Genomic DNA, 27,804 nt, shown 5'->3' on the forward strand with positions numbered 1-27,804 from the left:
TTTTTCTAGCTTCGATCAAAGATAGAAGTTCATCAATTATCAATAAAAACTGTGTACGTACTTTAAGAAATTGTAAGCAACAAAATAGAGAAGTGATAGTAGAGAAGACTACCGTAACTAATAGAGGCGATAACTCTTGAAAAATTCTTAATGAATTATGGACAACCGTACATGTTTTACTATATTTTGATCAACAACAGTATGAAAAAAATATAAATAAATATACTATAAATAGAATGATAGAGAAGTAAGAGTAGAGAAATCTACCTTACCTAATAGTGGCGTAAGCTCCTAAGAAAAACCTGAATGAATTATAGTCCACCTTACATATTTTACTATACTTTGATCAATAAATAACGAGATATACCACATATAGAAATATTTAATTCCTCGTAATAATGCATGTATTTGTATGGAGTCATTTGACATCCATAATGATACTTTTAATAGTTACAGTGGTATTTTTTTGTACTATTATACTCCGTATATGTATATTACTTCTTCTGTTTTTTTATTATTGCAACATAGGGGTTGGGTACAAATATTTTGATAGTGGAAAAAAGTAAGAGAGAGAAAGGTAAAAATACAAAATTGCCCATGTGACATATTGATAAACTAAAAAGCAAGTGTGAAAAAACAAGGGTATGTTGGGTATTTGTAGTGTGAACACAAATAATTTTTTTCCTAAAGAGGAAATGGTGCAATATTTGTGAAACTTCCTAAAAAAGACAAGTGGTGCAATAATAAAAGAACGAAGGAAGTATATAATTAGAGGGAGCCCAGGTTTCTGAGATTAACATTCGATTTTATCTTCTCTTACAACTTTATGCATTGATTTCTGTATCACTTTATTATTTCACTTTTATTATTTAAAAAATACACCATCTGTTTTTTTTTTATTTTTTTATATTTGTATCACTTCCCTTTTATGAGTTTTTTTTTTTTTAACACTTCTATATTTGGTAACTTTATACTACGGAGTATATTTTATCATTTCCCTCTCTTACTTTAAACTCTACTAAAATTATTTTATCATTTCTTTCTCTTCCATGGTCTCCACCTAAATAATAAAAATATCTTTCACATATGTTCTCTTTATTGGTCCTCATCTTACTTTTCCTATAATAATTTATTCAACCACTCACAATTTTATATTACTCTCCTAAAACTTTTTGCATTACTAAGTAATGCAAATAAAAAAAAAACGGAGGAAGTAAAAGAAAAAAACATCATATTATGAGAGGAGATATATTTGCAGATTTATCTCAGAGATCAATTTGGATTTTCCCATATCATTATATTATGAATTGTCTTAGTAGTACTATTATATCTCACATTGGTATAATATTTGATGTACAATTTAAATACTTTACATACTTATTTGTATCACTAGAAAAAATATTTATACAACTACAATATTTAATGGTATCATTTATCTATTGATGATACGGAGTATTTTATTCTCTTATTAATATTTGCAACTTAGCCATCCTATTTGTTTTGAAACAAATAGGTGCTATACGCCAAGAATGATTGGTATTTGTAAATAGTTGTGTGTATTTTTAGTAAGATTCCACTTAGTCCGCTTAAGAACCACACACGTATAATGATGTTGGTGCTAAGAACCTAAGAGTACAAAATTTAATAGCTTTTACTCCGTTGCTATTGTAGGGAATAAACTGTCTCATTATATGTACGAACCACTTATTTGTATTTGTTGATATTGTCGGTGTTGTAGGAAGGGTTTTTGTAAGTACTCCTTCTGTTATAGAATATTTTGAATTTTTTTACTATTTATATATTTAACTTTGATCATAATTTTTTTAATAACCTAAAAAAAAATATCTTATTATAAAATATGTTGTCAAATAGGTATTAATATAAAGTTTTTATAATAAAATTTTTAAAATAATTTTTATTCATATTTAATTATGTAAAAATAAAGTCAAAGGAATGCATTGACATGTGTGTAATATTCACCGTGTCAAATATTTTAGGACGGAGGAAGTAAAAACTGAATAACAAGAAAAGAAACATAAGTAACATTAGCAAGATCATGTGTTTGTTGCATTTGGTCCCTTCCTACCTTAATAATAGAACAGTAAATAAAATCCTTCCCTATTTGCCGAAACGATTTAATCGTCCAAATGGTAAAAATGTCGCCAAGATCCTATGTAGCTAGCACACGAACCAGTAATTCCGAGTTAGTCATAAGTAAAATATTACAGTTCACTAATTCTCCAAAGCCCATTCATTGTAAGGTCAAAAGACATGCATTTGCTTCCGTAAGAAACGCCGACAAGTAGAACCCTGCTTGTTGCCTTCGACATTGAAGGAGAGAGAGAGTCTGTAGAATAAATTAAAACCACCCTTTCTCTCCTCTACCATTTGCCTTGTTGCCAGGAAGTTTGGAGGGTTTACGTCCCTCCCTATTAAGGATGGCAATGGATCCACATCCGACCCGAATCCGTAGATCCATATCCATTTTTTACGAATATGAATTTGTAAAATTTGGACCCGATGAATTCGGATCAGATCTTGATCCAGGGTACAAAAACGGATCTGGATGTCGATCCAATCGAATTCGATTCGTTGCCCCCTCTACTCCCTGTATGTGTTAACAAATACAAGTAGATTTGGTTATTGGGTAGGATAGCCCAATGATAAATTGATAATAGGCTCGGGGTCAGAGCCAAGCTTAAATGACTTTTTTTATTTTTTATTTTTTTTTAAGCTTAAATGACTTTTAATGGAAAGGGTTCTTATTAGGTAGGGTCAGTATAGGGTCAAAATATTTTTTCAATTTAATAGATAATGTAAAAATAATTACATAGATAAATTCATATATACTCCCTCCGTGTCTTTTTTATAAGTTAGAGTTATTATTTTCGCCCGTTTTTTTTATAAGTTAGAGTTTCATTTTTGAAAATCTCTTACAATTTAATAATACTTCCTACGTTCCAATAATATTGCAATAAGGATGAAATTACGCATCCCAAATCACATTTTATATGTTAAATATCTATAACTGTGTAAGAGTAAAAATTATAAAAAGTTGATATTGAGAAATTATCAATTTTTTTATATCTAAACATACATATTATTTTATCTTATGTACTGATAAGAGTTGGCTCAAGTGGTAAGCAACTTGATGTCGCTTAAGGGAGGTCTTGGGTTCGAGTCTCACCATATGCAGAAACTCTTGAGTCGGATTCGGATGTCGTAGTCAGAGCTAAGCTCCAGTAAACCGGATGGGCATCAAAAAAAAAATATGTTATCCTATTACGGATACACTCTAGGTCTCTAGTTGATTACCAAAAAAAAAAAAAAAAAAAAAAAAAAAAAAAAAAAAAAAAAAAAGAAAGAAAGAAAAAAAAGTAGACTGCTAGTATCTCTAATCGAGGTAAAAAAAAACCCTAAAATTTTTGTATGGTGATCATGATTGAGAATTTTAGTTCACAAATTTTCGTACTCGACGGTCTGTGCATTCATTAAAAATAATGTGCTTTGTAATGTATGGTCATTGTACCTGTCACACAATTACCTTACATTCACTAATTAAGCACCTGAAAAATATTGATAAACCTTCTTCAATTTTTTAAGTTGTACGGATGTATCATATTGATTTAAGGTGGAGTACTATTAGTATTTAATGTTATTTATAACTAATAAATTGCTACTTCTATTTGACGACAAAATATTACTCAGGCATATATTGTTAATGACCATCTTACCCTTTTTTCAATTGTTATTACTTTCTCATCCCTACTCACCTTCAAACCACCACACATCATCTAGATTGTCACCACGAGTAATACCCCGGCTGAAACACCCTAGAAATTCCTTTTTTAAAAAATACCTGTTTTGCTCTATAAAACTCAAAATAGGAAAATCTAAGACATTACCGCCACCGTGAAAAACGACTAAGGAAACTATCAAAGACACACACAACGGAAGACTATCTTTAAAAACATTCAAAACAACTCAACTTAAAAGTTAACCAACGAAAGTAAAGTCAAACCAAAGTAAAACAAAGTCAACCTACAACTTGAAACCATTGTATGCCCTTAACAAAACCGAACCAATTCAAAACCTTTGTGTTAGTCTCACAAACATAATATAATAAAATAATGAAAGCAATAAAACACATCGTAAACTTATGGAAACTAGCATGATTCGCTCTTCAATCATGCCCATCATGAATATGCTTCATCACCTGAAAAACTTCTCTCTACTTGTTTCCATCACTCTCCATTAAAAATGGGTTATCATAGAGCCAAGGTAAAGACAAGGCCAACAAACACACAAACACACAATCAGCAAAGCTGAGTACATAAGTGTAGTTGAACACACTAACATGTTTTTACCTATCAACACACAACTAGAGCTGGGCATGGGCCGGGTCAGCACGCGGGCGGCCCGGGCACGGCACGAGGATGGCCCGGCACGGCACGGCCCGACGGCAGGCCCGGCCCGGCACGATGGCACGCCCCTCGTGCCTCGTGCGGGCTGCGGTGAAAAAAAACCCAAAAGTGGCCCGGCACGGCACGAGCCCGGCCAATAGCCCGTGGCACGGCCCGCAGGCACGGCCCGCAGGCACGGCCCGCAGGCACGGCCCGCAGGCACGGCCCGCAGGCACGGCCCGCGGGCTAACGGCTATAAACTGGCGCTGCTCTTGTTTTTTCCCTCCAACGGCCATAAACGGCTATAAACGGCTATAAACGGCTCTATTTTCACCTATAAATACCACCCTCAACTTCCAATTCTTTCCACAACTCAATACTCATCTTCTCATCTCATTCTCTTACTCTCTTACTCTCTTATTCTCATATATTATAATTTATAAATTATAATCTCTTAATATTTCTTAATCTCTTATTCTATTATAAATTTTACATTTTTAATATTATTAGTCTACTACCAAAAAAAAAAAAAAAAATTGTTATATTTACATTCGGGAAATTATAATTTCGGGAAATTATAAATTCGAGAAATTATAAATTTGGGAAAGCATTGAAGCGTCATTGTAAGATCTAACTCAACTTTATTTTAATTTGTTATTGTTATTGTTATTGTTATTATTATTGTTATTATTATTATTATTATTATTATTATTATTATTATTATTATTATTATTATTATTATTATTATTATTATTATTATTATTATTATTATTATTATTATTGTTGTATACTTGGAACTACTTAATTACATAAAAACTACTTTCTATTTTAATTGTGGGTTATTTGGATTGTTGAAATCTGTCTAAGGCGGGATTTGGGCTCTGGACAACGTCGATCCTAACCATAACCTACCTGGGATCTCATTGATTTAGATAATCTACTATTATTATAATTATTTTTGAAAATTTATTAACTTACTAATTAAGTAATAATTAAGAAAAAAAACTTACTTATACTTGTTAATTGTTATAATTTGTTATAATTTGTTACTTTGTTAGTGTTATAAACTTATAATTGTTAATTTGTTATAATTGTTAATATTGTTGTTAATTATTATTTATTAGTTAATAATCTTAATTTGTTCCGATCGTTCTGGTTCAACTAGCTCCTCCGCATTAGCTAGTGAACATGAAGCCGAAGATGAAGACGAAGAAGATAATGAAGACCTTGATTGAAGATTACCAACAACTCGAGAATTAATATTAATTAGCGAAAATTCTAGTATTTCCTATGTACTCTATTAATTAGTGAAAATGTTAGTATTTCCTATGTTGGCTATGTACTCTATTAACATTAGCCGTATAATAAAATAACAAAATAAGTTATTCATCAATTATTGTTAGTTGTACCCTTGTACTTCATATTATCTTTTACTTAATAAATTTTTATGAATGAATTTTTTCAACTTTTAATTTTATGGAATATGTTATATTGTTATTTAATTTTTGTCTAATACTTATATAGTTATATGAATAATATGATATATAGTAAATTATGAATGAACAATAAATATTAATATAATTTAAACAATATTTAATATAACTTAACTCCATAAAAAATTTAATAATTATTAAATTCAAATATTAAATTGTATAATTATTCAATTCAATTTTTTCTTTCATAAAAAAAATTCAAGTTTTTTTAAAGTTTTTTTTAATTTTTTTTTTAAAAAAAAAAAAAGAAAAAAGGGTAAGCCGTGGCCCGTGGGCCGGCACGGTGGCCGGCACGGCCCGCCTCCACCGTGGGCCGGCACGACGGGCGGCCCGGCACGGCACGACCGGCACGGTGGGCCGTGCCGTGCCGTGGACAGGGAAACCTTGAAGGCCGGCACGGCACGGCACGGCCCGCCTCCACCGTGGGCCGGCACGGCCCGGCACGACACTGTTCATGGCCCGCCTAGGCACGGCCCACGGCAGGCCCGGCACGGCCCATGCCCACCACTACACACAACTTACCTCGTTGCACCTGTTTACAAGCACGCAACATACAACAAAACTTCTCAACTAAGTAACTAAATAATTTATTTAGTATTGATTACGCATCGAACGGGTTTCTCCCCTAACCTGCCCCAGTAAAGGGGTACTAACACGGGAGCTAACCATGTCAGTATAAAATAATCACTCGTAAGTGGCGGAATTCCTGCGCATAATAATAAAAGGAAAATACAGCGTCCTGTACTCCCAGTAGAAGTTATGGTTAAATATAAAACCCCATAACTCCCCCCTCCCATATGTTCATACTCAAGGTATATACGTTCCAAGAGTTTTGGTGTGTAATCTCTTTCACTTTACGTTATTTATTTATTATTAGACTTGGTGATGACTCTCAAACCAAAATCATTCAATCATAATAATTATTCAAACAATTAAACATTCCAATTTAATTCTTGAATAATTAGTGACCACATAATATTTATTGTTGAACCCCTTTTTAAATCTACCTCGGTGTCAAAGACACCTTAAACGCGTAATGCGCCACAATTCCTATCTTTCGGTGTTAGAAACACCTTAAGTGCACTAAGACACCAAAATATAATTTATTCCTCGTGTACAAAGACACTTACATAGCTCCTTTCTCATGCTTATAGCATCAATAAAAATTATATGAACCATAAAAAAAAATTCCCTTTTAATAATCCAAACCAAATTAAACATGTAGTTTAATTAAACATGCAATCTATAAATCTATAATGCCATAAATAAAAGTGTGGCTCATATACAACATGCCAACGATTATTTTCCAATCATTTATCCATCACAAATAAATCATGCTTCATAATTCAATCACCAATATCAACCAATTCACAATTTCCAATCATAATCTAGCATGATACTACTTGGGATTAAATAATCAAGCCTAACATGTTACTACATCATCAAAAATATACTAAGTACTCGAACGTACCTTGAATACAATCTTAAAATCGCCACGACTAATAGAAATCACTCACTTTAAAGTCTCCTACAAACCAAAATCATAACATGGCAAAATCTACTCCATAAAAATTTCAAGCAATATATGTTTAGGGTAAAAATACCCCAAGTACGTGGCCCAATCTCATAGTGACACGTGGCCCAATAAGAAGGCGACACGTGGCATTATGAGAGGGTGACACGTGTCCTCCTGACAGGGTGACACGTGTCCTCCTGACAGGGTGACACGTGTCCTCCTGACAGGGTGACACGTGTCCTCCTGACAGGGTGACACATGTCAGCTACCTTTAAATACACAATACAACATCAGAAAGAGAAAAAGGCTTTGATTACATCAGGCCCAAATCCCGAGAAAAACCTTGACTGCCGTAAAACGGCGCCCCCCATGACACGTGGCGACCCCTGATTGCGCAGCCAATCACGTCACGAAATTCTAGGGTATAAACCTTAGAGGGGCACATGTTCCCGCCCCTATAAATACCCCAATCATTTATGATGGGAGGGGTGGATTACGACATAACATAAATATAGAGCATTAAAAAGCTCCAACTTCTCTCTACTTTCTCTCTCTAGATTTTCCGATTTCCGATCTCTAACTTGATCGTCGGAGGCGAATATTCCGATAAACGGAATATTCGTTGTTTTGCAGGTGTCCAAGTCTCATTGTCAGAAGAACGCGACCAGTATCCGAGGATTTCATAAAAAACCCCGAAACAATATATACTCTTATTAAACCACTCATACTTTAATTAAAATAAGCTGAAAGTTAATTTAAAACCTCATACTTTAATCCCAATTAATGGGTAGTAAAAAATTCCTTCAAGAAACGTAATTTTTTAGCATACTAACAAAAATTCCAACAATATTAATTAATGAAAACTTGCTGTAATTATACTTTAAAACCGTTAAATTAAAGGTTTAAACCACCCTAAATCATATTCCTTCAATAATCAATTATTTATAAATCTAGGGTTTTAAAAATTGGGGCTTTTTAATTAGATTTAAAATCTAAAAATTAATTCACTTCATACTTAAAATCAATCATCATAAAACCATCACAAAACTCAAAATTTATAATTAGATCTAGGATTAAACAAAAGAAAAATAATTTTTTTTTTCGAAAAAGGAGGCCGGACAGCAGACACGGCACCACAGCCGGCCGCTGGTGGCGCCGCCGCTGCTGCTGGTGGTGGCCAGCGGTGGTGAGTGCCGAAAAAGGGGATGGGGAAAAAGAAAGAAAAAGGAAAAAGAAAATAAAGGAGAAGGGAGAGAAAATTTACCTTGGGTATTCTCCACTCTGGGCAAAATTTAATTTGCCCAAGTGTTGAATATTCATACCTCGCTCTCTAGAAACCCTTCTTACTTAAATATTCCCTTTTTAATCTTTCCTAATCCATTTCCTAACAAAACTTTACTAAAATAAAACTTTCCTAAATTAAATCCCAACTTAATAAATAATTAATTAAATAAAACTTTCCTTTTATAAAATATTTCCAAACTTATTTAAAATAAATAATTAAAATGCTATAAATAATTCATTTCAAATTATTTAAATACCCCACAAAATACTTATTTAAAATAAAATACGTATAAAAATACGGAAAATTACACCGGCCGCCACGACAATACCACCACCACACCATCACCACCCTCCTTTATTTTTCAATTCTAATCAAGATGTTTGTTGAAGGCGTCTACACCACGATATGGACATCTGTGAGAGATGCCCATCTCCTACAGATATCTACTCCGTGGTACATACATCTCCTGCAAATGTCCACACAACGGACTGAACATTTGTAGGAGACATCTTTATCGTGGTATGGACATCTCCTATAGATGTCCATACCGTGGCACGAACATCTTATGCAAACGTCCATACGTTTTTGTGATTATTTTTTTTTATTATTTTCTTAAACATTTACTTAAAATTTAACATTTATTAATTAGATAAAAAAAAACTAATAAATTGACTAATTTCTAATTCAAATGCTTACATTAAGAATTAATTTCGGATTTTTAAAATTTTCAAAATAAAAAAAAAAAAAAAAAAAAGCGTTAAGACATCAGTTGGAGACATCCTACCCATGGTAGAGATGTCTGTCACAGATGTCTCTACCACGGGTAGGACATCTCCATTATACGTCCACAACTCCACACTGTGGGAGAGATGTCTCTACCATGGATAGGACATCTCCACTAGATGTCTTTACCGTGGTGTTGCCGTCTCCGACGGCATTTGTAACGTAAAAAAAATAAAATAAAAGACTTACTATACTGGCACACTGCGGTGGTGATAGATGGTGGTGGCCGATGGTCCTTATCCGGTGTTGCGGCCGAGACGGTGGTGGTGTTGTGGATCGGAGTGTTGCTGCCATCATGAAGGTGGTTGCCGTCGTTAAGGTTGTGGTGTCGTGGAGGGTGGTTGCGGTGTGGAGAGTGTGAAGAAGATGGTGCCACTCATGGTGGTGTAGAGGGTGAATATGAAGGTGGTGGTAGTGTTGTTATGGAGCACGGGTATGGGGTATATAGGTCATTAATAATGTCGTCCTAAGTATTTTTATGTCGTCAAATAATAACAAGCAAAAAACAAAGTGAAAAAAAGTATTGTTCACTTACCCTTTTCTTTTTACTTTGTTGGCGTTGGTTGCTTGATTAAATTAGTTTTTGGCCAGGACGATATGATGTCTCGGGTTATTATAAGTTTTTGCGAGTGAAAACATTGATGGATGATCAGTTATTGGCAATAGTATGATATGACACTACATTATTTGTCATGTAATATAATGACGATACATGGCGAGATTACAACGTTATATATATATATATATATATATATATATATATATATATATATATATATATATATATATATATATATATATATATATATATATTAAAACTCCTTATATTTTTACAAATTATTAACATAGTTGATAATTGACTTAGATGGTTAAATAATCATCTTTGGTATAAGTGGTTGAGGGTTCGACGAACCTCCTTATGTAAGATGAAGTTGATTGTGCGTGTTGTGATTTTTTGCATTAGTTGATTGTATAAAGTTATTGGTAAATACCAGGTGATTTCTTAAAGCTATTTGAGTATGCAAAATGACCAATACGATAATTAATGGGGGGTATAATTGTAATTTTACCTTAGTTAGCTTTTGAAAATGTTTCTCTCAAGAGGTTATTGAAAAAGAGATTATTTGGTAGAATAAACTCTTTAAATCAGCTTACCACCAAACACTCCAAATTAGCTTAGCTTTATTTAATGATCAATCAATAGTGGTCAAATAAACAATTTTTTTCCCCAATACACTCTTTACCAAACAACTCCATTAATAATCAATAACTATATACTAAAAGACACACCAGCAATGACATGTGTTATCTCCTGATGTGTCTTTAGTTTTTTTTTTTTTTTTTAAGGAAATTTAATTATAGTATAAAATCTTATACAAAAATAATTTCTTATATAAGTTAACAAAGATAAATACTTTAAATAAAAAGATTTGATATATCTTTCCACACAAACATTTATGACTATAGTAGAAAATATTAACATAATTTGTGACATATTTTAATCTACTTTAAGGAAGTATTCATATTTTTTCTTTAATAAAAATAGATGTTCATTTATTGATTAGAATTCACATCAAAGTAGTGTGTATATTTATTAAATTTTTTTTTAAGATTTTTAATTTTTTTATAAAATAACCAATTATATTTTAAAGTTGATACGGAATATTATTTTTTAAAAATTACCGTACGTGACACGGGATCTAAACTAGTAGACTTTTAATGGAGAGTCGCTAAAACTCTTTTTTTTTTGGAGAAATATAGAGAGTAGTACGTAAAACATTTAATTAATACGGAGTATTATTGAGTCTTTAAAGTAAGGTAGGATATTATAGGCAGCATTACTCAATTTTATTAGAATCAAAAGTATGTATATAACCCTATTCTGGTCTGGTATGGAATGAACTTATAATCATGAAATCAGCGATCAAAATTATTTTGAATATGTCCTTGAATTCATCCGAGACATGAGCAAAACTCAAATTGGAGAAGAATATCACCCTTGAATTCCCTTTATTGGGACTATGTTTCTACTTTGATTTTCTTGTGCTAGAACTTTGTCTCGTAAAAACAAAAACAAAAGTATTGTACGTGCTTTATTGAAAAGATTAGGTTCAGAATATTTTGAAGAATTCTTTATAGAGGATGAAAAAGTTCTTTCTTTGATTTCTTTCTTCGAGAGTGAAGACGTGCCTTGGGGAAGACAAAATCATATCAATACAGATTATTTCATATAAGAATAAATATTCAAATTTCACAAATCAAACTAAAAAGAGTTTAACCACACCTAGACCAATATCTAAAAACTTGCTCTTTCTTCCCTTGAAAAAAAAGAACTCTATCTGTCTCAAAATTATGTTTTTGTTTTGACTTTTCTTTAGTATTAAACTTTAAAATTTTTGACAAAAATTTGTATAAGTATATAGTCTCAACTTATAGTTTTGTGATATCAATTTTTTTTATAAAATTTTATTAATAATACATAACTAATAGTCAAATATAGTAGTCCATCTTTAAAACCATGCAACTTTGGAACATATTATTTTGAAGGAAGATATAAATAAAGACATGTATCAAGATGAAAATTCTATAGTGGTTGATTGAAAATGACTATTTTAATGATTGCAAACTTTTATATGTGGCTGGCCACACCATGTGGCCAGCCACAATACATAAGGCCCAAACGCGCGTAGCCCATACATGTAACGGACTCCGTTAACGAGCCATTAACGGCGTAAGGCGCTTCATCAATTTTTTTAAAAAAACTTCCAGTCTTTTCTATTCACTTCTTTCTCCTTCATTTCTTCTCTGCTCTTCACATTTAATTTTCTTTCTCTCTCCTTGTTCTCAGTTTCTTTCATCGTTAATTTCCTTGATTCTCTCTCCTCTAAATTGTTCTTTTCGTTGATAATGACTAAAATCAAGATAATCTTCCCCAAGGGAAGGAAAGGATCGACATATACGCTGAACTTTCCTACTTCTGATATAAATCAAACCCTAATTTTAGTAATTTTTCGAATTTCCTGTCATCTATGCTCTGCAATTTGAACTCGTGAGATTGTTTTGGATGATGTGAAAGAATTCGTGAGTAGAAAATCAAGCAATTTATGAAGAATTACTAGAGAATGAAAAGAAACAAAAGGCAGATGAAATGGAGGCTGCTAAGAAGATGTTGGAGGAGCTTGCTAATGTAGAAGATACAACATAGTTACTTTGTTCATTATGTAGGGATTACTTTTAAAAATTACAGTGTACTTGTTTTAGGGGTTACTCGTTGGTTTTATAGGGTTTTTTTAGTGTTATAGGGGTTAATTGTTGGTTTTAGAAGGGTTACTTGTAAAGTTTTAGGGGGTTACTTGTTACTCGTAATTTATTAGGAGTTACTTGTTAGTTTTACAGAATTTACTTGTTAAGTTAGAGGGTTACTTGTTAATTTTTGTTAGGTTTCAGGTATTACTTATTAGTTTTATAGGGGTTACTTGTTAGTTTTACAAGGGTTACTTGTTAGGTTTACAGGGGTTACTTGTTTATTTTAGGGGTTACTCGTTGGTTTTATAGGTATTACCTATTAGTTTTATACGGGTTACTTGTTAGTTTTATAGGTATTACTTGTTAGTTTTATAGGGGTTACTTGTTAGTTTATTTTAGGGGTTACTTGTTGGTTTTATAGGTATTACTTATTAGTTTTATAGGGGTTACTTGTTAGGTTTACGGGGGTTACTTGTTTATTTAAGGGGTTACTTGTTAGTTTTACAGGGGTTACTTGTTTATTTTAGGGGTTACTTGTTAGTTTTTGTTAGGGTTACTTGTTTATTTTAGGGGTTACTTGTTAGTTTAACCGGGGTTACTTGTTAATCTAACAGGGGTTACTTGTTTATTTTAGGGGTTACTTGTTAATTTTTGTTAGGGTTACTTGTTTATTTTAGGGGTTACTTGTTAGTTTAACAGGGGTTACTTGTTAATTTTATAGGGGTTACTTGTTAATTTTTGTTAGGGTTACTTGTTTACTTTAGGGGTTACTTGTTTACTTTAAGGGTTACTTGTTAGTTTAACCGGGGTTACTTGTTAATTTTACAGGGGTTAATTATTATTTTTAGGGGTTACTTGTTAGTTTAAAAGGATAGTTATTATTTTTATAGGGGTTACTTGTTAGTTTTACAGGGTTACTTGTAAATTTTAGGATTGCTAGTTTTTTGGGGTTACTTGTAAATTTTAATGATGAAATACATAATAAACAGTATAAATATAAATTTTGATAAAATTACCTTGCAATTTGTTGATTTCCATTTCCAGTTTTATTGTTTTTGGGAAGTGTGTCATTGCTTTTATATGTGAGAGTGAGTGCGTGTATGTGTTAGAGTGATGCTCCGTTAAATTCTATTAAAGTCATTTAGTTCAGCGCGTCCACTCCGTTATTTTGGCTGACATGGCAGCAGGCCACACCATGTGGCCTGCTGCACCAAAAAGGCACCGTATAATGATTATGTAGTCCGTGATTAATGTATTTTTCTCAAATTATAAAGTATATATATATATATATCTTAATTTTCGGTATAAATAATGTCATCAACATTTTTTTATTTATTCAATTTTTAGTTTCATTTATTTAATTTTTAATTTTATTTTTAAATTCCTAACCCATTTATGGCACATGATCGAGCATAATTTATTTTCTTTCTTTAGAAAACTTGGACGGCTATTATTTTCACAAAGATCTCGTACTAACCATCATATATATAAATATCTAATAGTATGTCCCAAGTTTAGCAATTTAATCATTTTTCTTTTTTCAAAACTAATCATTTCATTTTTTTTTAACCTTAAAAAATATATTTCTTGGCTGAAAAAAAAAAAAATCAATTTGGGATTATTTCAAAAATAAAAAAAAGTTTGATTTGAGATTGGAAAAGGAATTTGGCGTTACAATATTGCAGAAGTTAATGTAATTCACATAATGGCTGAGAGTACAGAACAATGGTGGAGTCAAGGTACATGGAATGACACAACAATTTTATGCGAACAAGTCGAACCACATAAAGTTTACAAAGGATTTTGGGAAAATGAATTATATCTTAGAGATACGTACACATCGACTATATTGTGTAATCTTTCTATAATCTTGGGTGTTACTACCTTCACTTGGTACTTGCTTAAGCCTCTTCAAACGCCATTAACGTTTCAAATGATTGTATGTTTTCATTTTCAAATTCGACCTTCATTCTTCTATTATAGCTTTCTTGTTCAATTTTTTTTTATGTATATATGTTGATGATATCTCAATATATTGATGATAATTTTATTGTTGTCTTCTTCTATGTTGTTTTAATTTGCCGCCTAATCCTCTTTTAATGGTATGTATACTATGTAAATAATGGTAGCTTGGCTTGCATGATCAGGTCGTAGGTAAGACATGGGTGACTTTTGTTTTGAAATAGCGACTTTTTGCAGTCTCAAAACATAAAGCCGTCTCATATAAGAATTTGGTGGTGTATAATCAGCAAATGAATTGAATGATTTAAATTTAAAATGTTCTAAATGTTGTTTGTAGATTATTGGGCATTTTGTCACCTTAAAAATTGATTTAAATTTAGTAGGAAAACGGACGGAATAAAAACCTATAATGCAAGTTATTTTAGATTGGAATGCGCAAAATTTTAATCTGATCAATTTTGAATTCCACAAATTACACTCTTCATATCAATTTTGCAAATTATAACGTCTTAGCTTGTTTGGTATGCGGTTATTAATGTAGCTAAAAAAAAATAATGGTTTACATACGTTTGTTAGAAAAATATAATGTTAATGTTGATGATGACAGGGACACTTTATTGATATAAGGCAATCATTGCGTGGTTTAAAAAAAAACTAGTGTGTGGTCCGGGCGATGTCCCGCATTGTTAGTTTGTAATTGTTTAATTTGCTAATCAAATTCAACTGTTTAGATAGTAAGACTTGTTGGTTTCGAGTTTAAGTCTTGCTATAAATATTTTTTATTTGTCAAACTCAATCATTACATAATGGAAACAAATAGTATAATAAGATACAAATTAACTTATGTAAGTTAACTATAATTTTGTTGGATAAAAAAACAAATTTAATAAATGGCTAAGATGGTAAGACTCTTAACTTAAGATTTGTTGGTCTTGAGTTCAACTCTTGTTATAAGCATTTTTTGTGACACGTGGAACATATTCTGTTTTAGGAACGCTTTTTAATATATAAGTATAGATGTTGATGATGACACGACAACGTTCAATTGTTTAAAATTTACCATCCAATTTGATTGGAAGATATACATTGGAATTTCTTGGAAACATTTTCTGTAATACCCTTATGATTGCTTTAAAGGAGTTTAATATACTATTCATACCAATAAAGTGTATCTTCTTTTTAGGGAGCTCATTTGCCAAGATACTTCACAGTTAAGCGTGCTTGGTTGGGAGTAGTCTTGGGATGGGTGACCTCTTGGGATAAAATGCAAGGACTCGTGTTAGTCTGTGAGGATAGTTGTTGGCCCTTGATGCGCATTTCGTGACAATAGGCTCCTCTCTAATTTGTTTGGGGTCGGAATGTTACATTTTGTCATTTTCTATATTAATTCTTGATTTGTTTTGATAAATTATTCAAGAATAGTTGGATATTAATTCTAAATTATGTTTATGGCAGGGTGGCGTGCTTGTAATGGGACTATTATTTTCAAATCGATTATTCGAGTACCACAAACTGCTACCACCTACAGTTTTATACGTACTAGAAACAATGTCATCGGTAGGCTTCGTATTACAATAATTCATGGTGGGATTAGAAACAAACATGGGTGTGATTATAAGAAGATTACAATTGAAATCTATAATCATAAGTTTATCTGGCTTAGCACTCGCTTATGTATTCAGTGCTCTTGCAATCCTTGCAACAAACGAGTTCAAAGCCATTCGACTACTCGAAAAACCTTTCATAAGCCTCCTCATTTTGGTGGCTCTTAATGCACAAACCTTCTTCATGGTCACATGTCACAACCTAAACGACCTTGGCATAAGTAATTTTGATATCGGTCGTATGGCTTCATCGATAGCCTTGATCCCGGACCTTGTTCTAATGGTGACAAACTTAGTCATGACTTTTATTGTACCGCCTTTTTTTAATGGATCTAAACTTGAAACGAGAAAGGCGTTCATCACTCTAGGATACTATATTCTAGTGTTCTTGGTTTTTAGGCCAATTGTTTTGTACATTATAAGTCAAACACCCGAAGGAAGGAATTTGAGGAACTCCCACTTCATGTACATTTTTTTATTGTTCTTATAGTAGCTTGGATTGGTGAAGTGCTCGATGAATTGCTACCGGTTTTTTTGTTTTCTTTAACCTTACCGGAACATCCTTTGTCGTCTGTTTTCTCAGCGAAATTGGAAGCTATTACTTCTTGTGTTTTCTTCCCTTTGTATTGTGCAATGCAAGGGCTTAAAACGGATTTTTTCTCTTTGACCAAAAGAGCTTATGAGTTAGAATTTTTGTTGATTGTTGGTTATATTGGCAAGCTTTTGGGAACTAGCTTTACTTCAAGGCTATATGGGGTACCTTTTTGGAACTCTTTGGCCCTTTCTCTCATCATATCTTCTAAAGGGTTATTGGATGTAGCTGCAATTGGGATTATGAGAGACAAAGGCGTACGTTATCAATCTCTAATTTCTCTTTTATTTGTCGTGATGATATCATGTTCTTTAGATCTTACTTTTACTAAATGCATTAATTAGTACGTGAATATACACATTATTTACTGGTTAAAATAGATTTTTGAAACGAAGAAGTTTAATATAGTTAACATATTAGGCTCAAATATTATTATTAGTATATTGTACTTAGGTTGATCATTGATTTGCTAACAAATTTAATTTGATTTTTGCAGTGGTTGAACGTTGAAGAGTACACATTAGCAATATTTCATTTTTTGATCTTATCTGGAGCATTATTGCCACTAGTTAGACAATTCTACGAACCATTAAGTCTATACACTTCAATTTTTAGACCAAGTGTGACAAATTCAACCAACAACAATACATTCCAAACATTAACATGTCTTTACAAGGAAGATAATTTGCCTGGAATTATACGTCTCATCGAGGCGTTTCATCCTACACGAACAAGGCCAATACCCGTGATTTTGTCCAACTTATGCCATTAACCGGCCGTTGCACCATGCCTATCATGGCACCCTTGGATCATGTCAAGTCATTGCCTATGTTCCGTTCAAAGATTGCATTTTCAAATCGGATAGTTGAATCTTTCTTAAACCTCGAACGTGAGTCTAAAGGCTACACACGCCTTAAGCACTACATATCCATTTCTTCCTATGAAACAATGCACAATGATATATGTAGCCTTGCTTATGAGAAAGAGGCAAGCCTACTAATTTTACCATTTCACTTGCAAGTACAATGGACTAAGGTAGGGAAAATAATCGAAGACTCTTCGTTATCTATAAGGGAAGTTAATAAGATGGTGCTCGAAAAGGCACCATGCTCGGTTGCCTTGTTGCTAGATAGGGCCGATCCTCACTTAGGTATAATCGATACAAATATTTATCAAGTTGCTATTATCTTCATAGGAGGGGTAGGTGACTTGGAAGAACTCGCGTTTACTAGACTATTTGGTAATCATCCACATGTTAAGATAGTTGTCCTTTGGTTAAAATCTCCGAACCAAGATAAGTATAATGCCTTAAATCATGAGGTGATTAAGAACTTTCAAGCTTCCGGTAGAATGGAGAATGAGAGACTAATGACATTGAAGGAGGTGATTGTTAATGATGGCGCCGACACCACTAATGTTTTGCTCTCAATGAATGGTGTTATTGATTTAGTTGTGGTAGGAAGACACCATGACTTTGAATGTGCACCACTATATGGACTTTCTTTTGATGGGTTTTGTGAATATCCAGAGTTAGGGATTCTTGGTGACTTATTAGCTACTCCGGATTTTAGGTTCTCAGTTTTAGTAGTTCAACAAGAACCGAAGGATGATTTACAAGTAGTGTATGATTAACCAAAATGAGTGTTTAATGTCGATCTCTTGGAGAAATTTGATCGCGTTAGTTTTTACAAACGGGATACACGAATCACCATAGAGGTTATACTTACTTGGCCTATTGATTCCAAACAAAGGGAGCATTTTTGGGTTTTGAATTGTTAGAAGGTAATTCGATGCGATTGGTTTTGGTACATTTGGCTAGAAAAATCGAGGAGTTGAGTGGATTTCAAACTTCAAGTGAGGAGTTTATCAATCATAAACAAATTGTTGGCGTACATTGCATGATACTTCGTGTACATTCAAAGAAGTCATACCCTAGTAGAAAAAGTTATTATGGAGAGGTCGGATAAATTTAGAAAGGTACACCAATTTTGTGGTGAAAGAAAAGCTAAAATGTGATTGTGATTTATCTTGTAATTATGTTTCATTTTGTAGTGAGCATCCTGGAGTTTGAGTTGCCCTCCAAACTTTATGAGAAATCAAATTACATTCCAATTTCCAAATATTGTATAGTTGAATTGATTCATTGAATATATATAGATATATTTTACACCTTTTACAATGATTCAATGAACAAATCTAGAATAAATGCTGTAACTATGTAATGTATTGGTGCTCAAATTGTAAAATGCCCAACCCCCCCCCCCCCCCCCCCCCCCCCCCCCTTTTTTTTTTCCTTCTTTGTTTTGAGAAAATTGAATGAGTAACATTAGGAATATAATTTAAACAATTACTTTGTCAAAAATAAAGAAAAATAAAAAAGTAAAATCATTATATTGTCAAGAATGGGATTCGAACCCATGCCCTTTCGGACCAGTACCTGAAACTGGCGCCTTAGACCAACTCGTCCATCCTGACTTTTATGCCCAATTTATCAAAATTTATAATCTTAATAATAAATAAACTACAAAAATCAAGTTTATTATTTTATTTTAGGATTATTATGAACACAATGAATAGTTGAAATTATGAACTGCCTACTATGCAGGTTGCTTTAACCATGAATTCCCTTCATCAAATTTCCAAAAAACCCAAAATACGATTCTTTTCTGCCAAATTTATCACCTCTATTGCTGCATTTGAAAACCCATTAAATTTTCCTGCAAATTTTGATGTTTTTCCCAGAAATTATATCGACCCTTATCAGATTTTTGCTTCATGGGGCAAATCAAAGTTGAATACAATCTGGGATGTAAGAATTTTACATACCCATTTAAGAAAATCGGCTTTTTTCATTCAGATATGTTTCTTTCAAATTCTCTGCTCAATTGGTATATGAAATTCTCTGCTATTGATGATGCAGTCCAACTGTTTGATGAAATTCCTAGCCCAAGTTTTATTTCTTGGAATATTATGATTTCGGGATATAATAATAATTTATTGTATGATTTTGCTTGGAGATATTTCTGTCGTATGAGGTCGATGGGTAATGGAAGCAATGAGTATACTTATGGGAGTGTTATTTCTGCTTGTAGTGGTTTAGGGCCTTTGTTGTATGGTAAAATGGTTTATGCATTGACTCTGAAAGATGGGTATTTTTCTAATGGGTATGTTCGTTCTGGAATGATTGAACTCTTTTCGAAGAATAGTCGTTTTGATGATGCACTTCGGTTGTTTGATGATTGGCCTTATGAACAGAATGTGGTTTGTTGGAATAACATGATAAATGGGGCTGTGAAAAGTGGGGATCATGGAAGGGCCATAGAGCTCTTTCATCGAATGCGACGGTTTGCTGTAATTCCTAATAGTATAACATTCTCTGGTGCTTTAGGTGCTTGTATTGTACTTGAAAATGATGATATGGGGAAGAAGATTCATGCTTTGGTGATTAAACATGGTGCAGAGCAAGACGTGTTTGTAGGAACTGGCATTAGTGATTTATATTCCAAGTGTGGACTTATGGATGAGGCCATAAAAAACTTCTTCAGAATGCCTGTTCAAAATGTAGTCTCGTGGACAGCTATGATTTCTGGTTATGTGCAAAAAGGTGATGTTGTTTCTGCTATTAAGTTATTTGGGGAAATGAGAAAAGTTGGTGTTGAGGTGAACAAGTATACTATCACTAGCATACTCTGTGCATGTGCCAAGTCATACATGGTAGATGTAGCTATGCAAATGCACTCATGGATAATTAAATCTGGTTTGGCTGCTGATTCAGCTGTGATCGCTTCTATGATTAGTACATATTCCAAAGCTGGAGAAATACATTTATCTGAACTGCTGTATCTAGAGCAGGATAACTATGATGATGAATGTTTGTGGAATGTTATGATATCTTCTTTTGTTCAAAATAAGAAAATCGAGGAAGCAATAAACTTTTTTTGCAGAATGTTGTTGAATGGTTCTAAACCAGACAGCTTTGCCATTGGAAGTATTTTGAGCATCATAGACTGTCTATACACAGGGAGGCAGATTCATTCCTACATGCTTAAAACCGGATTGGTATTTGATCTTTGCGTTGGGAGCTCACTCTTTACCATGTACTCAAAATGTGGTCGTTTGCTTGAATCTTATGAAGTTTTCCTACAGCTTCCTGATAGAGACATCATTTCATGGGCTTCAATGATTTCTGGTTTTGCTGAGCACGGATATCCTCATAAAGCCATCAAGTTGTTCAGAGAGATGCTGTTAGCAGGGAGCAAGCCAGATCAAGTGACTTTCATGGGAGTTCTGACCGCTTGCTCCTCACTTGTTACTCCTTTAATTGGTAAGGAAGTTCATGGCTACATTTTCCGTGCAGGGCTTAGCGAGGAGAGTTTCATTGGAGGTGCACTTGTAAATATGTATTCAAAATGTGGCGCTCAAGATTTAGCAAGGAGGGTGTTTGACATGATTTCTAAAAAAGATCAAGTTATGTGCTCTGCTATAGTTTCAGGGTATGCCCAAACCGGAGACATTCAAGAAGCATTGTCTGTTCTCCATGGAATGCTTGTGGCTAATCTCCAAGTTGACTCATATACAGTTTCATCTATTCTTGGGTCTGATGCTCTTTTAAAAATGACCAACATTGGGATTCAGTTGCATTCCCTCATTTTAAAAATAGGCTTGGAGTCTGACGTTTCTGTTGGTAGTTCACTAATTACAATGTACTCAAAATGTGGAGTTGTCAATGATTGTCGTAAAGCTTTTGACCAGATAATAAAACCCGACTTGATTAGCTGGACAACTATGATAGTAAGCTATGCACAACAAGGAAGATCTACGGAGGCCTTAAAACTTTATGAAGCTATGACACGCGAGGGCATGGAACCTGATGCTGTGACATTTGTTGGAGTTTTATCTGCTTGTAGTCATGCTGGTTTGGTGGAAGAGGGTTATTCTCATCTGTGCTCTATGTCCAAAGACTACGGGATTGAACCTCACCTTCGTCATTATGCATGTATGATTGATCTTCTTGGTCGCTCTGGAAGACTAAAGGAAGCTGAATGTTTTATTCATAACATGCCAATAAAACCTGATGCCCTGATTTGGGGAACATTGTTGGCTGCCTGCAAACTACATGGTGATGTTGATATTGGAAGGCTAGCAGCCAAAAAGGTTATTGAATTGCAGCCATCTAATGCTGGGGCTTATGTATCATTATCAAACATGTGTGCTGATATTGGGCAATGGGATGAAGTGGAAGATATTAGACATATAATGAAAGGAACTAGGTTAACCAAGGAACCTGGGTGGAGCCTCGTGTGACTCGCTGTTCTGGTTTCTGTAATGCTTCAGTTGAACCTAGCTGGTGATCCTTTTCTTGGTTTCTTATTCTTGTCTCCATTTTTTCCAATACCACATAAAAAGGCTTGACTTTAGTACAATTCCAAATCAATGAGGTATATAATTTTAAACATCTAAATTTTTACGAAGTTTTGTCACGGTTGAATGACCTGTCAGTTAAACTATGTGGAAAAAAATACTGATTTGTCTATTTGTCACCTTTCCAAATTAAGTCACTTATATAACGCCTTGAAGAAATTATGGCTTAAAGGAATTTAAAAATAAATGATTTCTATTTGAAAGGGTAGTATACTAGTATACATTATTATGATATTGCCCAAGCTTAGAATAATGGTATTTACATGGGACAATAGGTATCTAACTAATTTCATATTTTTAAAATTGTTTTTTTCCGTAGTTCCTGGCTTCCCACAGTGTTAGATTCAATTTCTGCGTTGCTTTATTTATTTATTTATTTTATTTTACTTTTTATTTTTTTTATTTTACTGGTCCGAGTTTAATTCCCTAGTAGGAAAATAGCTTACATGATCAGCAGTGCCTGAGTTACTAGCTAGTTTTTCAGAAAGTAGCAAATTTATACAGACCAGGGGAGGGGCTGATAAATAGAAAGTTTGATACATATGAGAGCAGTTTAAATGCGCTTCCTTAGCCAAAAGATCAGCAAGTTTGTTGGTACTCCTCCCTTCAAAAGTAATACTGGCTCCTGGTAGATTGCTAAGCAATTCCCTGCAGTAAATTACCGTAGACATTGGCTTTGAATGTTGGTGTTGCTATATAATCTCTGTGATTGCCTGTTTAGAATCAGTTATGAAATCATTGTTCCCACTGTCGTGCAAGTATCCAATCTAGTGTTAGTTTGATTGCAGTGATCTCAGCATGGATTGAGCATGTTGTGAACCCTTTCCATTGAATTCCTTTGATCCAATCACCGTTATGATCCCTGTAGACAGCTGCACAACCAGTTTCTTTTGTGGACAGAATAAATGATGCATCACATCAAACTTGAGAGAGAGAGAGAGAGGAGGGGGCTTTGAACAAGATCTTGGGTTGGGCTTTATGGGCCATTGCTTGATTATTGAGATGATATTCTTTTGTGTGCATTGACTGTCATGGATATTTTGTGAGCATATATCAGTTACTATTGCATTACTTGATTTTTTTTCCTTCAATCTGTAGGAAGAGTTCTCTGGGAATTGGGATGCTTGTGTAGCTAATGGTGTCAAATTGGAATGGGAACATATGTGAAGAGGTAACTTCAATTGGAAAAGATGAGAAGTGTAAGGTACATCCTGTGTGCTCCTAGCATTTTAGCTGCACTTAAAAGTAAAGAGGGAAGACTTTAATTTGAAAGAGATAAATATGGTCATGCAAAATTACTTGGCCCAAATGAAGAGTTGCTTGACTGTCAGTGTCCCATATCTGCAAGATACCTGGCAGGCTGGCATGGAATATGGTAAGATTATTTTCTTTCAATATATTGGCTAAATAAAATGGTTTAGAACACTGACTGCAATATTTCTGTTCATCAGAATCAAGGGTAAGGTGTAGTATCGTGATTCTTGTCACTCCTAAGCCTATCTTCGCAGTGGCCTTGCAGCGAGATCATCCGATTGAGAATGGCATATTTGTTGATGCCAAGTCTCATAGACTCTGGTAAGGCTTATTATTATTATTATTACTATTAGTTTTTGTATTCTATATGCAGCAAATTCTCATAGTTCAACCTCGATGGCTCAATGCACTGCAACTTGCAGAAAGTCATGTACACATACTTGTGTGTTTTAAGGACTATGAACTGCTGCATTCATTCTACCATTTTTTTTTTTATTGGTAGATATTTTTTCTTATTCTATTGTTAGGTCTGTAATAACATTATTCTAAACAATGACCATGTACAGGCTTGTCAAACAACATTGTAAGTCACTTGGCTAGAAGAATAAAAGATATGTACCAAAGTAATTGAGATCAATTGAAAATAGGTTACAGTACACAGATAGGTCAATTTAGCGGAACCATATACCAAGCTAAGCAAAGAAGAATAATATAGTATACATCGATGAGGTTTATCTTTTTTTTTTTTTTTTTTTTGGGGGGGGGGGGGGGGGGGTGGTGTGGGGAACAAGCTATCTTTTGTAATGCACTCTTTGGAACCTTTCTCTACACGATGCCTCTGATTTTGCTTTTGACAGTATTCATTATTCCTGTACAACTGTGTCAATCATAGTAACCTTCAAATCCCTCAAAGCCTTGTTTTCTAACCTTTCATATAATCATACTTGATACACCACAGCTGTAATGACAGCCAGAACAACTTTCTTCTTATAGGGTGACAATATTCTCTGTTTGATCCATGTAAACAGTCTAGAGTAGTCAACTGCAGGAGTAGCACACCAGATTTACAAAGTCCCTTAGCTCAGCTGGATTTATATCTTCTCATCCATATAAGACCTCTTCTGAAGTACAAAGTAGCTGTATCAGACCAGAACGCACATTTATATCCCTTTACACATAAGCCTTGAATTACCTTTCTTCTCTCAAACTAACTAACACATATGGCTTGATTTTTTATGTTGTGTGAGCAGTGATTGGAAGTTATCGTGTAAATTTATTGAATAAATGTCTTTATTCATCTGTGCATCTACTTGTATAAACTCAGGAGTAACATCTTTAATGCACTTTGGTTGTCTGTCTAAACATGATGACCTGAACCCAGTAGTCACGTTCAACCAAGTTTAACTGGGATCGTTTTGTGTTTTATTGGTAATCTTAATCCCAATGATTGAATCTAACAAGATGATAAGTTTATGTAATAAAGGGATGCTATAATTTTCTGTTGTTAGTTTATGCAATTTGGATTAGAAATTTTAGGTGTGGGAGTTACTGGTGAACTTTTCTGGTGTCGGGTCTTATGGTCTTAATGGGAGCTTGTAAATAATATAATTTGCTGCTGTCCTACTGAAGATTGTCATGTAGTCAACATAAAATTTTGTACACTAGATCAATATCTGTTCAATAGCTATATGATTTCGTTTCAAATAAATTTTTTTGACTTTGAGCTGGTGCAACTGACTTCCTTTCGAATAAGGATCTTTACCTTCAGGTGCTAAAAAACCAGTTTTTTTTTTTTTTTTTTCTTTTAAAGGAAATTTAAGTGTTCAAAAGTTCATTTGGTCTTCTATACATTTCTGTGCAGGTACATGAGCTGTGAGACTGACATTCTTCATTTATTTGTAGGTCTGCATGAAGAATGAAAAACACGCAGCTGAATATAAGATTTCCAACCCAGCCCCAAATAAGATGTTCGTTGAAGAAAAATCTGATTTTGGAACTTTTGCTGTTGTTGAATTAATTGAACAACTATACAGGAGCTGACTCAAAGACTATCTCAGGCATCAATCTGTTTCTGAGTTGAGTATTAATTTATAACGAAAACATGCTACAGCCCACAGGTACAGGCTATTAACAACCTCATTTAGGAACACATTTCATCTCACATCTGATTAATTATATTCAAGCAATCAAGCATGACACTCTGATATTCTGAAATGCTCACTCTACCCCAGGTGTGCACATATAAATTGATGAATCATGAATTCCCAGAATCCTTAATTGCTTGTGTTGTCAGAGCTAACTACAGATTATGATTGTAGAATTGCCAAGAAATCGAGAAACATGTAGGTGGAGAAAGAGAAGTGGGGAATCTGGGGAATGATCACAAGGAATGCAGGAAGCCAGGAACATAAACCATTACTCTCACACCACACTCCCCACAACCCACCCCCCCTCCGCTCCCCCAATCTTGCCACCACCCACCCCGCGCACACACCCACATATACCCCTTGCAGCAAAAGTAACTGAACTAATGTTTTTCTCCCAAAGATACTTAGTATCGTGTATAGTTTTACACATGATTATCATTGATCAATGGTGTGTTTTGGGCCTTAATATCATATTGTAGGAACTGGAAAAACAAACAAAGTTGTCAGGAATGGGATTGAAACCATGCCCTTTCGGACCAGTACCTGAAACTGGACTAACTCGGCCATCCTGACTTCGATGCTTTAAGGTGGGTTATTCCGTATAGTACTATATATAGTATTAAATGGCAGGTCTGGCACTAATAAAATAATTTTTCATATACTTTACATGACCAAAAGTCCCTTCTGCTTTCATAAATACTTCGTATATCATATAGACATTTACCATATTTTCACCAATCAAATACTTAGAGGGAAGACATAATTGGTGGAAATGAAAATTTAGTTTTGAAAGTTGATCTGATGTAACCTCTGTATTTAAGACTTTAACTGAAGTATTCGACTTAAACTTGTAATTATGTATTTGTTATAACATAAGTCGAAGAGGAAAGTGAGAGCATTAAAATGGAAATTGCATCTTGATCATGGAAAGAAAGGAAAATTAGGACTAGATAATTCGGGTTGAGTTACCCATGTATGGTTTTAACCCGATAAGGCGATAACACGATGCTTCTTACTTTAATTTAAAATAATAAATAAATGTAGGTTGTGACTTTTCCTTGATGGAAAAGAAAATTGGATAATCAAGCTCATGAGGTCATTGATTACATGATACGATGAACATGACTTATGGTTTAATTTAATGGTTAGTTAAAGGATATACTATAACATATACCGAATCAAATACTAGGTGTGATTATGGTCGTTGAAAAAAAAAAAAAAAACCCATAAATTTCCATTCTTAAGCTCAGAAAAAACACATTTTACTAAGAAAAAAGGACAAAAATGGAGGGAGAAAACCAAGTAAAGGTATATGGTATGTGGGCTAGTACATTCTCAAAAAGGGTAGAATTAGCCCTTAAAATTAAAGGCATCTCTTATGAATATGCTGAAGAGGATCTCCAAAATAAGAGTCAGGCCTTGCTTAAGTACAACCCGGTACATAAAAAGGTACCCGTTCTTGTTCACAATGGTAAGCCTCTTGCTGAATCGCTCATCATACTAGAGTACATCGATGACGCATGGCCGGATCATGCCCCGAGGCTTCTGCCTGATGACCCGTATGAACGAGCTATGGTTCGATTTTGGGCTAATTACCTGCATAACCAGGTATGTGTATGTTTAAATAATATAACACCATTTAAATAAAATAACACGTTATTTTAATAAATGTTACAGTTAACGCCTAATTTGATCTTACAAATCACATATCAACCTTTGATATTTTGTAGATGCTGGAAAGTATAAGAAATCTGTTCATATGCAATGAAGAAGCACGTGAAAAGGCCCTTAGTGAATTGCATGAATACATGACAATAATGGAGAAAGAAATGATCAATTTCTTCCCAAAAGATGCATATTCAATCAAGCAAGAATGCCTAGGACTTCTAGACATCCAACTGATAGCAATATTTGGCGCGTACAAAGCTCAAGAAGAAGTGCTCGGCAAGATGGTACTAGACCAAGAAAAACATCCTCTCATTTATTCATGGGTGAATGCACTTATGAACTTGCCTGTGGTACAAGGAAACACCCCTTCTCATGCAAATTGGTGGCTTTGCTTCAGTTGTTTGTTAACACTAATCAAGCAAGCACTTGA

General features: G+C 33.8%; 1 non-coding gene and 3 pseudogenes across 3 annotated transcripts; 3 read left to right on the top strand and 1 right to left on the bottom strand.

Moving 5' to 3' along the window:
* Nucleotides 1–14,431: 14,431 nt before the first annotated feature.
* LOC145566196 (cation/H(+) symporter 13-like) lies at nucleotides 14,432–18,516 on the top strand (annotated as a pseudogene).
* Nucleotides 18,517–19,278: 762 nt separating this feature from the next.
* Nucleotides 19,279–19,359, bottom strand: TRNAL-CAG (transfer RNA leucine (anticodon CAG)). Its single transcript has one exon. It is a non-coding gene; the product is annotated as a tRNA-Leu (tRNA).
* A 142-nt stretch (nucleotides 19,360–19,501) lies between these two features.
* On the top strand, nucleotides 19,502–23,674 carry LOC145567299 (pentatricopeptide repeat-containing protein At1g74600, chloroplastic pseudogene; annotated as a pseudogene). The gene is made up of 2 exons (XR_014095546.1): nucleotides 19,502–22,322; nucleotides 23,404–23,674. The product of XR_014095546.1 is annotated as a pentatricopeptide repeat-containing protein At1g74600, chloroplastic pseudogene (transcript).
* A 3,245-nt stretch (nucleotides 23,675–26,919) lies between these two features.
* LOC145566197 (glutathione S-transferase U9 pseudogene) lies at nucleotides 26,920–27,804 on the top strand (annotated as a pseudogene). The gene is made up of 2 exons (XR_014095380.1): nucleotides 26,920–27,314; nucleotides 27,437–27,804. The product of XR_014095380.1 is annotated as a glutathione S-transferase U9 pseudogene (transcript).

Source organism: Chenopodium album, chromosome 11 (assembly GCF_948465745.1).
Source record: "Chenopodium album chromosome 11, dcCheAlbu1.1, whole genome shotgun sequence".
NCBI classification, from domain to species: Eukaryota; Viridiplantae; Streptophyta; class Magnoliopsida; order Caryophyllales; family Amaranthaceae; genus Chenopodium; species Chenopodium album.